The sequence below is a fragment of the Gastrolobium bilobum genome, unplaced genomic scaffold (assembly GCF_033153095.1).
Source record: "Gastrolobium bilobum isolate Gb01-03AN ecotype WA unplaced genomic scaffold, APGP_CSIRO_Gbil_v1 utg27278, whole genome shotgun sequence".
NCBI classification, from domain to species: domain Eukaryota; kingdom Viridiplantae; phylum Streptophyta; class Magnoliopsida; order Fabales; family Fabaceae; genus Gastrolobium; species Gastrolobium bilobum.
In genome coordinates, this window is record NW_026896629.1 from 109,386 (window position 1) to 122,164 (window position 12,779).

The window sequence follows — 12,779 nt, forward strand, 5'->3', positions numbered from 1 at the left end:
TCAACATACTACATCCCTCTTTGGGAATCGGACCTAAACCCATTACACAAACAATTCAAGTTGTGAATTCAATTGTATTTAAAGAGAATTGTGATGATGAGTTGTGGGGTGAGACAATAAGAATGGGCTATACTTGTCAAATATTCATCAATCAAGGTGTCGTTTGGTAATCCAAAATCTCAACCAAAGGCCCAGAAGAATAGTCAAAACATCATTGGGTGTTTGTTGGTATTTAATTTTGGATATGGATGAACTTAAAAGCTATATGGTTCCGTACATAAGAAAACATTGATGATTTGATATACGGGATTAGAAAGCGCGTAGCTGGTTTCACGATTAGCTTGTTGGTTTGGAGCTTGTCTTTTAACCACAAAGAACTCGGTTTAAACCGAGCACAAAAGGAGAGAGAGCGCGTAGCTGACTTTTTCGTTTCAATGAACAGTACTATGAGTTATTTACATTGTAACCTGTGCCATGTGTAGTACCCTTTAAGTCGTGGAAGGTAGGCATCAATGACTGGAGTTAGTCTAAAACAAGTAGCATTCTTTGGTCCTATTCACTTTGTGTAGTCAATTTTACACATTGTTTTTTTTCCTTTGTACCTATTGGTTTCATTTTTCGTCGTTATGTTGGTGTTTTTTGTTTTTGGGAATTTCAAGACTATAGGCCGTATTTCACGTGATAGACTTATATGAAATAATTGCAAAGATAAAGCAACGGGCCTATAGCCCAATGGTAGGGCAGTTGACTGCAAATCAAAAGGTCATCGGTTCGAATCCGATTAGGCCCTTTTGGTTGGTCCGTTGAATACTACTCTCATATTTTATTTTGTTTCTTGTTTTCTTAAAGTGCCATTTTTGTTTTTCTTCCACAAATACATAACAACTTTTTCCTACAACTCACCTTTGTTTCTAGCTATATTAAAGGTTTAGTATTAATTATCAGTTGAAGATGACATTATTATGTCTGACAGGAAACTCATTAACTTCCTTAGCGATTCAATATTCCTTCGCTTTTTGCTTTTCTTCCTCCGATACACGACAAAACCATTTCCTACGCCTAACCTGTAATATTATTGTTTTGTACCTGCTAAATAGGGACAGGGGTGACGATAGATTGGGCTTCTTTTATTTTCTGTTTTTTCCCATCTAGTTTTTCGGGGTTAAGTTATTTTTATTTAATATTATTATTTTTTCTAAAGGTTATATTTACCATCATTTTTTCTTACTACCTCTTATTACCAATTTTGTTATCAGTGAATCAAAATCAAATCAGTGATTGCAAAATAATATCAAATGAGAGTCGTTGATTTAAATTCAATCTAACGATAACAAAATTGGTACCAAGAGATAATAATAAAAGATAATAGTAAATATAATTTATTTCATTATTTTTTATGAAAGTTTATTTTATAACTTTTTTTAATTTTTAGTGTAAAATATGAATTTATATATATTTATTCAGTTTAAGCGGTTGAATAAGTTATCCATTAATTCGGTACCCCGGCGGTGTCATTGACTGGCTGGAATTTTATAACATTGGTCAAAACACGGCCATACTAAGTTGTGTGAATTCAAAGACCGCATGGTCACAGATTCATCACTCAAGGTGCGGTTTGGAATCTAAAATCTCAACCAAAGGCCAAAAGAATGGACAAAACATAATTGGTTGGTTGTTTGGTATTTAAGTTTGGATATGGATGAACTTAAAAGCTATATGGATCCGTACATTAGAAAACATTGATTTATGGGATTAGGGAGCACGTAACGGACTTTTTCGTTGCAATGAATCTATACTGCTATTAGTTAATTATATTATAGCATGGGCCAAGTGGAGTAACCTTCTTACGGACAATTTACAAGACTCGTGGAGGGTAAGCAAGAAATTGGCAATGACTGGACTTGCTCGGAAAGCAGCAGCATAATTTGGTCCTATTCACTTTGTGTAGCCAACTTTACATTTTCTTTTTCCTTTGTACCTATTGATTTTATTTTTCGTCATTTTTGTTGCTGTTTGGGGGGATAAAATTCATTCTCAGATTTGCGGTTGGTAAATTTCAAACCGATAGGCCACAGCTGTTACGAAAGAGTTTCTAGGGAGAAATTGCATTTCATGTAGTAAACCTTATATATGAAATAATAACAAACAAAAGCAACGGGCCTATATCAATGGTAGGGCAGTTGACTGCAAATCAAAAGGTCATCGGTTCGAATCCGATTAGGCCCTTTTGTTTGTCCAATCAGATACTACTTCTATATTATTATTATTTTGTTTCTTTAATGTGCTATTTTTGCTTGTCTTATGATAATAGGTTATGATAGGGAAAAAGATCTAATTGTTACATTTTTCTGAAATAAATTACTCAAATTCCACGTTTTATGACCCGTTGTTAGTCCTAGCGGATTCGGTTTGTCATGTGTTGCCTGGACATGAATCTATTGTAAAAAATAGTGAAGTCTAGAGACCTAATTTTTTATAGTGAGTCACTGCTTGCCTGACATGTGGCAAACAGACGATGCCTTTTTATGTAGTTGAGGGTACTATTTTGCCATGTGTCGTCTGTACAAGGACCTACTATTATAAATAATGGGTTATGGACTCACTATTTCTGACAATGGATTTTTATCCAAGTAACACGTGACAAATTGGATCCGCTAAGATTGATAATGGATCTTAAAACGCAATATTTTGACTATTTTTTTTTTTCAAAATGTGGCATTTGGGTCATTTATTTCGAAAAATGTATCAGTTTAGTTGTTGTCCCTGTTACGATCATAGGTAGCTGACATATAGATGGATAGATCCCATATATGATCATAGGTTTTGTTATAGATCCCTATGCACTTATAGGCCCGTTATGATCATAGGCCCTTTTGTTTGTCCAATTAAATACTACTTCTATATTATTATTATTTTGTTTCTTTAATGTGCTATTTTTGCTTGTCTTGTGATAATAGGTTATGATAGGGAAAAAGATCCAATTGTTACATTTTTCTGAAATAAATTACTCAAATGTCATGTTTTATGATCGGTTGTTAGTCCTAGCGGATTCGGTTTGTCATGTGTCGCCTGGACATGAATCTATTATAAAAAATAGTGAGTCTAGAGACCTGCTTTTTATATAGTGAGTCACTATTTGTCTGACACGTGGCAAACAGACGATGCCTTTTTATGCAGTTGAGGGTACTATTTTGCCATGTGTCATCTGTACAAGGACCTACTATTAGAAATAGTGGGTTATGGACTCACTATTTTTGACAATGGATTTTTATCCAGATAACACGTGGCAAATTGGATCCGCTAAGATTGATAATGAATCTTAAAACGCAGTATTTTGACTATTTTTTTTCAAAATGTGGCATTTGGGTCATTTATTTCGAAAAATGTATCAGTTTAGTTGTTGTCCCGTTATGATCATAGGTAGCTGACATATAGATGGATAGATCCCATATATGATCATAGGTTTTGTTATAGATCCCTATGCACTCATATAACTTTTGCATATAGTCCAAAATTTCTGCTTGCTCCATGGGTAGCTAACATAAGAGATAGTGAGAGTTATAGAGGAAGAGCTATGCTTCCAAATCATTAAATACAGTTATAATGCTACTAAATTTAATTTGTAATATAACTCACTTACAGGGAACTAATTCTTGGGCTAGATTAATGTGACCACATTTTGTAAGACCTTGTCATTGAAAATCCTTTTGCACAATGATAAAATAGTTTTATCTGTTTCTTTCACTGCGATTTACTCTCCCAAAGAATTCTGATATTTTTCACTACGTGAATTCCTCTTATATGTAAAATTTTGAAATATTTGTTACATATTTTATTTATTTTTCTAGTTGATATTTTGAAAAATTGTATACCATAATTTAGATTTTGCATGGTACGTACTCTATTTAATTCATGTTGTAAAATTTTATACTCTACATTTTGTATGCTTTAATGTGCTTATTTGTTGAGTTGTATTCTTTTATTTGAGTATATGCTTGACTTAAAAAAATGGAGGATAATTTTCATACTTGTACACTTACAGCCGTATAAGAGAATATTGGCTAAGTTCCTTCTAACGACCCGAAATTAAAAAATTAAAACAAATGGAGTCGTCACCAATTTTATTTACTTTGAAAAAATTGAAAAACTTCTTATTGCAAACTGGTCTTTTAAAATTTTAGATCAAAGGTTCGGGAGTCTAATTATGCGCAAGGAAGGGTGGAAACTTAATCACACTGCACCCCAGACACATCCGTTTAAAAATGATTACCTTAAATTAATTGTGCGAATAGCTTTTAAAAATATTTGTTTTATCCCTTACAATAAATATGATTATTTAAGAAGAATGAAGACTAAAATATTAAAATTTTATTTTAGCTTGACGAAAAGAGTTTCGCTCCGACGTATTCTCAGGCACCTGAGGAATTCAAAGCCACGTCGTTCTTTTTTGTTTGTGTACTAATTATTTTGATTTAAATTTAGAAGTTTCAGATCACCAAGTTGTCACAACTAAAATAATCTGAAATGATAATTGTTGGATTAACAAGTTGTCTCAACTTAGCTAACCTTTTATTACAGAAAATAAATTAAATTTTATTTTAGCTTGACGAAAAGAGTTCCGTTTCGACGTATCCTCCAGTACAGTGAGGAATTCAAAGCTACGTCGTTCTTAAAGAAAATATTTGTGTGTTCATTTATTTTGATTTTTGAAAAAATCATTTGATTATATTCAAAGTTCTCGGATTATCAGGTTTCCCCAACCCAAATGATCCAAGCAAGATGTAGGATTAACAAGCTATCTCAACTCAGTTAATCTTTTATTGTGTTATGATTTTTGTATGTATATAAAAGAGGAATTATTATTTTTTTTGAACAATTAATTTCACTAGATTTAAAATTTCAAATCATCGGACTCTCAACCGAAATGATCCAAAATAAAGGTATAAGAGTTAACAAGCTGTCACAGCTAAATTAGCTCTTTTATAGTTAAGAGAAAAAAAATACAATTTTTGTCTTATATATAACTTTAAAAATATTTAATCACATTTTATATGCAAAGAGTAAATTACATAAAATAATAATGAAGCAATTAATAATAGGCGAAATATTAAGCTAACTAAAATGTTTTAATTTTAATTTTTAACTCCCCACTTTCTATATTAATTTATAACTATTAGTTACTTTATCTTTCTAACCTCAAGAGAGTTTATACACTTGGGTTTCTTCTAATCGTCCAATATCTAATTTTAGCATCAAGTAATCATGTAGGTCTAAGTTTTTTAACAAGAAGTAAAAAAGGTTTTAAACTTTTCGATCTAGCCCTTAATAGGGAACAACATGATCTATCATTGAATCAAATGGGTAACGATATTCCATGCCCAATAGAAAATGAAGTTGAGTCCGTCTACTTTTAATAAAAAAAAATATGAAATAGATCCACAAGTCAAGATAGCATCATGATTTCATATGCAGATTAATTGGTTGAACCTTTCGTACTATCTTTATCAGCTATACCAACTTCTGTTAACATGGGGATTACAATTCAAATATATAAAGACAAGTGCAGCGAAATGCAACCCATTTTGTGTTTATCATTATTTTATTCAATGTAAGCAAACACCTAAAAGCATCAGTGCAAACATGCAAAATATCAAGAAAGTAGAGCGAATGAAAGGAAAACTTTTTAAGCTTACCTAATGGATAAATTTAATAACAAAAGAAGAAGGTTCTCTGTTTGTCATTTTAAATGATATAAATTATGTTATTTTATTTTATTTTTTGATAAAAGGGAGGGCAAAACCCAAAGCAAAAACAAACTACAGATAGAGATGGTGCATGTCAATAACAGCATGCTCCATCAGTAACTTGGTTCTTGAAACATTCCAAACAGAAGAAATAAAAGGAGGAGGACAAGAGAAGAACATCTGCTCTTCAGTTTTCAGGGAAAAGCCAAACTTGGCTAAACCATCTGCACTTGCATTAAGCTCTCTAGGGATGAAGATTGGGTGAAATCTTTCTAAGGAGGAGCCAGCATTTTTGATACGGTTGAGGAGAGAGTAGTATCCACAGTGAGGGGAGTCTGTCTCTAAGCATTGGAGCGCTTCCTTTGAGTCACAACCTACCCATAGGTCGCTGCATTTCAACTTTAAGGCAAGATTAATTCCATGGAGTAGGCCCCACAATTCTGCTTCTAAGGCTGTACCAGCTTCCATATTAATAGCAAAGCCCCCCATCCATTCACCTGTTGACGACACAATCAGACCTCCACATGCCCCTTTCTTGCTGTTTGAATTAAATGCTCCATCTACAAACAAACTATGACCAAAGTGATGAGGCTCCTGCCCTGACAAAGAAGGGGGATCAGGCTGATGACAGGTACTGATGAAAGGAGATTAGTTCCTGCATTTCTTCATGTTCATCAGATACAACAGGATATGGTAATTGGGATCTTGGGGAATTACCGATTTCTCATCATGGATATTAGAGTTCCTCCACTTCCACAAGAACCAGCATCTTTCCAAGAGCTCCAAAAAGGACTAGAGATGGGGTTCAGGATATTAAACTTGAACCAAGCCTCACCATTCAAGGAGAAGAAATTGAGAGGAATAGCTCCAGCATACCATTTTTGCCAAACTTTCCTTGCAAAACAGCAGTCCCTAAGTGTGTGCATGATGGTTTCGGGGAAGCAATGGCAGGAAGGGCAAAATTGTTCTCCCTCACTCCAATGACAAGTAATATCTCTAACAGGAAGCTTATTTAGATAAGCCATCCAGAGAAAAACCACAATTCTGTAAAGACCTTTCCACTGCCAGAATGAGGTCCAAAATTTATCACCATTGGCAAAATTCTCAGTAAGGTGGCAGTAAGCATTTTTAACAATTGACTTGCCAAGACTACAATTCCTCCAAATAAGGCAATCTGCATCACTACTCTCCACAGGGGGGCAATTTTTTCCAGTCTAGACAAGATTGCATCATCAAGATAAGTAGAGACATAATTCCAATTCCAGTCTTCAGTAATTGGCTCCACAATATCCCTCACTTTGAGGTCCAGATCAGAAAGGGAAGGTTTGATGGTAGCTAGGTTGAGTAGGCTATTTTCCCAACCTCCCCAGATGTCAGTCCAAAAGAAAGTTGAGCTACCATTACCAATCTCCCATTCTAAGAATTGAGTCATCTTTGTCCGAGCTTTGCAAATGTTTTTCCAAAAAGAGGAATCACTACTTTTAGCAACAAAACTGTGACACAAGTCAGTGTTCCTTCCATACTTGCCAATAAGAACTCGACCCCAGAGACTATTCTGGTTAACAGTCAGATGCCAAGCTATTTTTTGCAAAAAAGCTTCATTTTGAACCCTAAGGTTGATAATACCGAGGCCTCCATTTTGTTTAGGGAGACACAACTGATACCACGCAACATAGTGGGCTTTACGATTAGAGTCTGAATCCCCCCAAATGAAATTACGTTGGAGTTTTTCTATGTCCTGACACACATGGGCAGGAAGCATATTATTCTGCATATGTAAGCTAGGGAAGCTGAGATGACACTTTGGGCTAGAGTGATTCTTCCAGCAAGGGACAGACATTTGGATTTCCACCCATGCAGTCTATTCTGAACTCTGGCTATGACATCTGCATAGTGGTCCCTTTTTAATCTTCCATGTCTCATGAGTGAGCCCAAATAACGCCCAAGATTGTTGACCTTTTTGAAACCACTGATAGAAGTTATCTCTTCTGCCAAAGCCTCAGGAGTACTCTTGGAGAAGTAAATACAAGATTTGTCAATGCTCACACATTGACCAGACATTTTTGAGAATTTCTCTAGGCAGTCAAGGATAGAATTTAACTGATTTAGAGAAGCTTCTGCAAAAAGAATAATATCATCAGCAAACCTAAGGTGGGAAATAGAAGGACCAGTCCTACCGGATTTAATTGGCTGCCAATTTTTCTTCTCAACTTCATCCATGATGAGGTGAGTAAGCTTCTCCAAACAGAGAACAAAGATGTATGGAGAAATAGGGTCCCCTTGTCTAATTCCTCTCTGAGAGTGAAAACCTGGGGTCCTGGCACCATTCCAAAGGACTTCTAGGTATGGACTAGTAACACAACCCATAATTGCTTCAACTAAATCTTCAGGAAAGTTCAGGTCACAAAGAACCATCCTAATAAACTCCCAGCTGAGCTTGCTGTATGCTTTTTCTAGATCAATCTTAATTGAAAAAAAACATTTCCTACCCTTCATTCTGTGCATTGAGTGCACCAACTCCTGAGCAATGATGATGTTATCTTGTATGTGTCTCTTGGGTACAAAGCTAACCTGATTAGGAGAGATCAGGTTCCCAAGGAGAGGCTTCAGTTTGTTGGCCAGAATTTTACTAAGACCCTTGTAGACTGAATTACAAAGAGCAATTGGTCTAAACTGTTTCATCAAACACGGTCTGTCCACTTTTGGAATTAGAGCAATGAGAGTGTGGTTGATTTCTTTGATACAAGCTGGGTTATGCAGATAAAATTCCATGCTATTGGAAATTTGGGTTTTTAGAAGCTCCCAATTTTTATGAAAGAAAACAGCAGGATAGCCATCCGGTCCTGGAGCTTTTAAAGGGGGCATTTGGAAAAAGGCCCGCTTCACCTCATCAGGCGAAATATTTAAGGATAGTAATTCAGCTTGATTTTCCAACAACTCCGGCCAAGAGTTATTTGTCTGAAACCAAACTCTGTCTCTTAAATTTTCCTTAAAGAGATTTACAAAGAAATTTCTAGCCAAAGCAATCAACTCCTCCTCATCATTAATCCAGTGACCAGTATCATTCTTGAGTTTGACAATTTTGTTCCTGTTTCTTCTTATTAGAGTCTGGGTATGATAGAATCTAGTGTTTCTGTCACCATCTCTAATCCACTCACCCCTAGATTTCTGGTACCAAATTTGTTCCTCCTGATTCAGGATCTCTTCTAATTCATTCTTCAACTTGAGCTCCAGAACTTCCAAATGAGAACCACTTTGATTGCTAAGATGCTTCTGAATACCTTCAATCCGGGCTATCACTCTGTTCTTCCTATGATGAGTAAAACCAAATACACTCTTGTTCCATTCTTTTAGAAGGGGAATTAAAGAATCCAGGCTATCAATTAGGCAAGAGGATGATTTCCAGTTATCCTTAATGAAAGAGCCGAATCTAGGATCTTTTTGCCAAGTAGCTAGGAATCTGAAAGGCCTATCTCTCCAGCACTTGTCCTCATGTTCCAGCCTAACCAGAATGGGACAATGATCAGAGAAGAGTCTGGGAAGGGTAATAGTGTCTGAATCCCCAAAGGTAGCTTTCCACAAGTCATTGACAACAGCTCTATCAAGCCTTTTATAGATACGGTCTAAGTGAAGGAATTTAGCCCCTTTCCATGTGAAACTGTTACCACCACCTCCAAGATCCACAACCCCACAACCACTGAGAACATTAGCAAAGCGATTACAACGGTTAACATCCACCGGACCACCCCCTCTCTTCTCAGCAGCTGATGAGATCTCATTAAAATCACCAGAGATAAGCCAAGGGTCATTCATTGACCTCCCTATGTGTTTCAGCTCCTCCCATAGAAGGGAACGTTTGTTCTCATGAGGATTAGCATACACAGCCGTCCAGCAAAAAGGCTTCTTATCAGGCATTTCCACCCAACAGTGGATAAACTGCTCATGCTTTGCTAAAAGGGTAATATTTATAACATTTGAGTCCCACAAGACCCAAATACCTCCAGCAAAACCATTAGCTTCAGAAATCAGAAAGCTAGAATACCCCAGTTTTCGGATAATTTCCTTAGCCTTGCTACCACTAACTCTAGGCTCTAAGATAGCAGTCACACCAACCTTGTACTTCTTGCGAAATCGGTTAAAGGTACTTTTAAAGGGTTTTTTTGCAGCACCCCTACAGTTCCAAGTTAGTACATTCATTGAGAATTGTTGGGGTTTTGCAAGATTGAGAAGTTCTTGCCACTTTGGTCATTCAGTTCCTCACCCAGTTTCAGAACTTCATTACTCTCTTCTGTCAAACTTTGACCTGATAAAATGTTGATGGATTCGAGCAGGCCTATGGGAGAGGAGACATCAACATCCATACGCGTCTGAACCTCCGTAATTCTTGGGACCTCCTTCATTATAGAGTCAGGAGGATCAGGATCAAGCGTGAGGGGGTCACAGATCATAGTATCTCCTATTGGAAGATTGCTGTTAGGATCAACTATATCTTTTGTAGCAATGGTGTTACCAGCAACACTATCACTAACAAGGTGAACTTCAGCTTCCTTAGATTCTGAAAAATTAAGAATCTGATTCTGGGTAGGTTCTTGTGTGTCTTTGCTATCTCCTGGAATTGGATCAGCATGAGCTTGCAAGGTTTTATCCTTGCTCTTCGACAGGGATGGGCAGGTGGAGGATTTCTTAGTTAGTATCTTCACAGGGGATTTTCCTGATCGAGATCCTTTTTTGGTTGGAGTAGAGGCTACTGCTGAAAAGCTCATCACACCTTTACTGGGAGTGGCATCTAGCTCCAAAGTGTTGTTTCCCTTGTTGCCTGCAATAGGGGTTTTTGCATTCGAATCCTTCATGCCTGAACTTGAAGGAGAGTTGGCTAAATTCTCCTTATTAGTAGTAATGCTCAGCACATTTGGTCCTCTATTACGGTTCGGGTAGAAGGCTTTTTTCCCCTTATCTTTGCCAGCATCAAGTCTTGCCCCATGAGAGGAATTTTTGTTGGAAATATTGGTGCCAAAATTTTTCGTTTCTAGAGATAGACACAGAAAAACAGAAATTATGGAAGAGAGAAAGTGAATAGCTTTTTTTAATTTAAAATTCAAATTTTCTGGTATCTTCCTTAAAATGACATAATTTTATGTCATTTAAAATGACAAACATTCTCCCGAAAGAAAAATAGCATGAATATAATGAAATAGAAGCAAATAAATTATATGAAGACAAGTAGCAGATAAACATAAAAGCAGAAGACTTAATGAACCTCATAAACAAGAACAGTAAGAGATGGGTTCTTTCTTTTTTACTTTCTTTCCTCTCATCATTATTCTTTCATCTTTATTCTTTCAGAAAATAGATCCCTGTATCTGAGAAAATCTCCCTCTCCTTTTCTTTATTTTTTTATTGGGAACCTCCTTGGAATTTATAGGGAGAGATCTTGAGGTTTCTTCATATAAGGGTTTGGTTCAAATGGCCAAGTTGTTGTGTTGAGGCGGTGACTGAAGATGGCAAGTTTGCAGTGCGGCTCCTTAGTGAATGAAAGCACCTGCGTGTGCTTGGAGAAGTGTGAGGCATTTGCCGCTTGGAAAGGATGAGACCACTGTTGTAAAACGTGAATAAATCTTTAGTAGTAATATTGCACCAAGATTCAGTGCATTTCATCAATGATAACATTACACATCAGAAGAAAGAGAAAAAATTTGACAAAAAAAATAAAATTTTAACTGACATGTAATATAGAACATTACACATTAGAAGAAAGAGAAAAAATTTGACAAAAAAAATAAAATTTTAACTGACATATAATATTTTTATTAGTGGAATAATCTTTGACAGAACAGTAATATCAAAGATTTATTAGTAAAACGTGACTTGGAAAGGATGAAAAGAATGAAAGAATGAAAGGCTATGTTTTTTATTTTAACAAAAGCAAAGATGCTGAGTTGGGTTAACGCCCCTTTAGATTAAGTAGATTTGGATTTGGGTTGGGTTTATTTTGCCAACGGACCTTTTCTTTCCTTTGTTTTTTTCTCTCTCTTTTTTTGTTTTTTCTTTCTTTTATAAAAGAGAAATAATAATAATATTTAAAAAAAAGGAGTTCACAATTTATTATTTTTATTTGTTCTTTTATATTTTTAATATTTAAGATAAAATTGGGTGTTTACACTCCTCATGCGACCACAAGTGATATATAATGAGAAAGTGCTTTGTCTGAGAAGCGTCTGCCATGACAAAATCTTGCCTAATTCGCATAACAATAACAAAGCCTGTGCAGGAAATGCCCCATGAAAAATAATGTATCGGATTATACAATTTTTTGTCCATTAATTAGGACTATACGCATAATTTGGCAACTTTCTTAAAAGATAAAGATAAAAACGTAGTACATTGAACAAATTTAAATACATAAAATTCAATTTAGCAGAAAGAAAACAAGAAGGAATCCTCCAACTAAAACCTAGGTAATCAAGGATGTAGTCAAAGGGTCCTTAATTTATTCAAGCTATAATAAAAACAAAATAGAAATAAGAAGATTCTATATATATACAATCTTTTAGAAACAGCATGCATCCAAGACACAGCAGCAACACAATGCAGCACAACTGCATGAAAGGAATGACAAAGAAATGATTAGATTGTACCAAGTGAGAGAAAGATCAATTACATGTCATAGAGTAAGAGGAGTAATTCATTACCATCCCTTCCAGAACCCTTCACCTTTGGACTTAGTTTCCAATGAAAGATTTTGAGGGTATTGTGGAGTCTCTTTGGTGGGATAACCAGCTGGTGGGGAAGCAGCATAAGGAGCAGGTGCAGTTGAAGGTGGAGGATATGCTATATTTAAAGAATTTGAAGCATCATATTAATATAATAATTTGCACAATGGGATTAAAAATTTTCAAATAGCAAAAGGAATTGGGGTCTCAATATAATTGACCCTGATGCCCCGAAATTCTTCTAATTATGGAATGCTATGTAGTAGATAGCTATCTGAGTTATACACCAAGGCCATACACAAGATAAAAAATTCTACATCTTTTA

At 35.6% G+C, this 12,779-nt stretch overlaps 1 non-coding gene across 1 annotated transcript; it reads left to right on the plus strand.

Annotated features, from left to right (window-relative positions):
- Window positions 1–718: 718 nt before the first annotated feature.
- TRNAC-GCA (transfer RNA cysteine (anticodon GCA)) lies at window positions 719–790 on the plus strand. Its single transcript has one exon. It is a non-coding gene; the product is annotated as a tRNA-Cys (tRNA).
- Window positions 791–12,779: the final 11,989 nt, after the last annotated feature.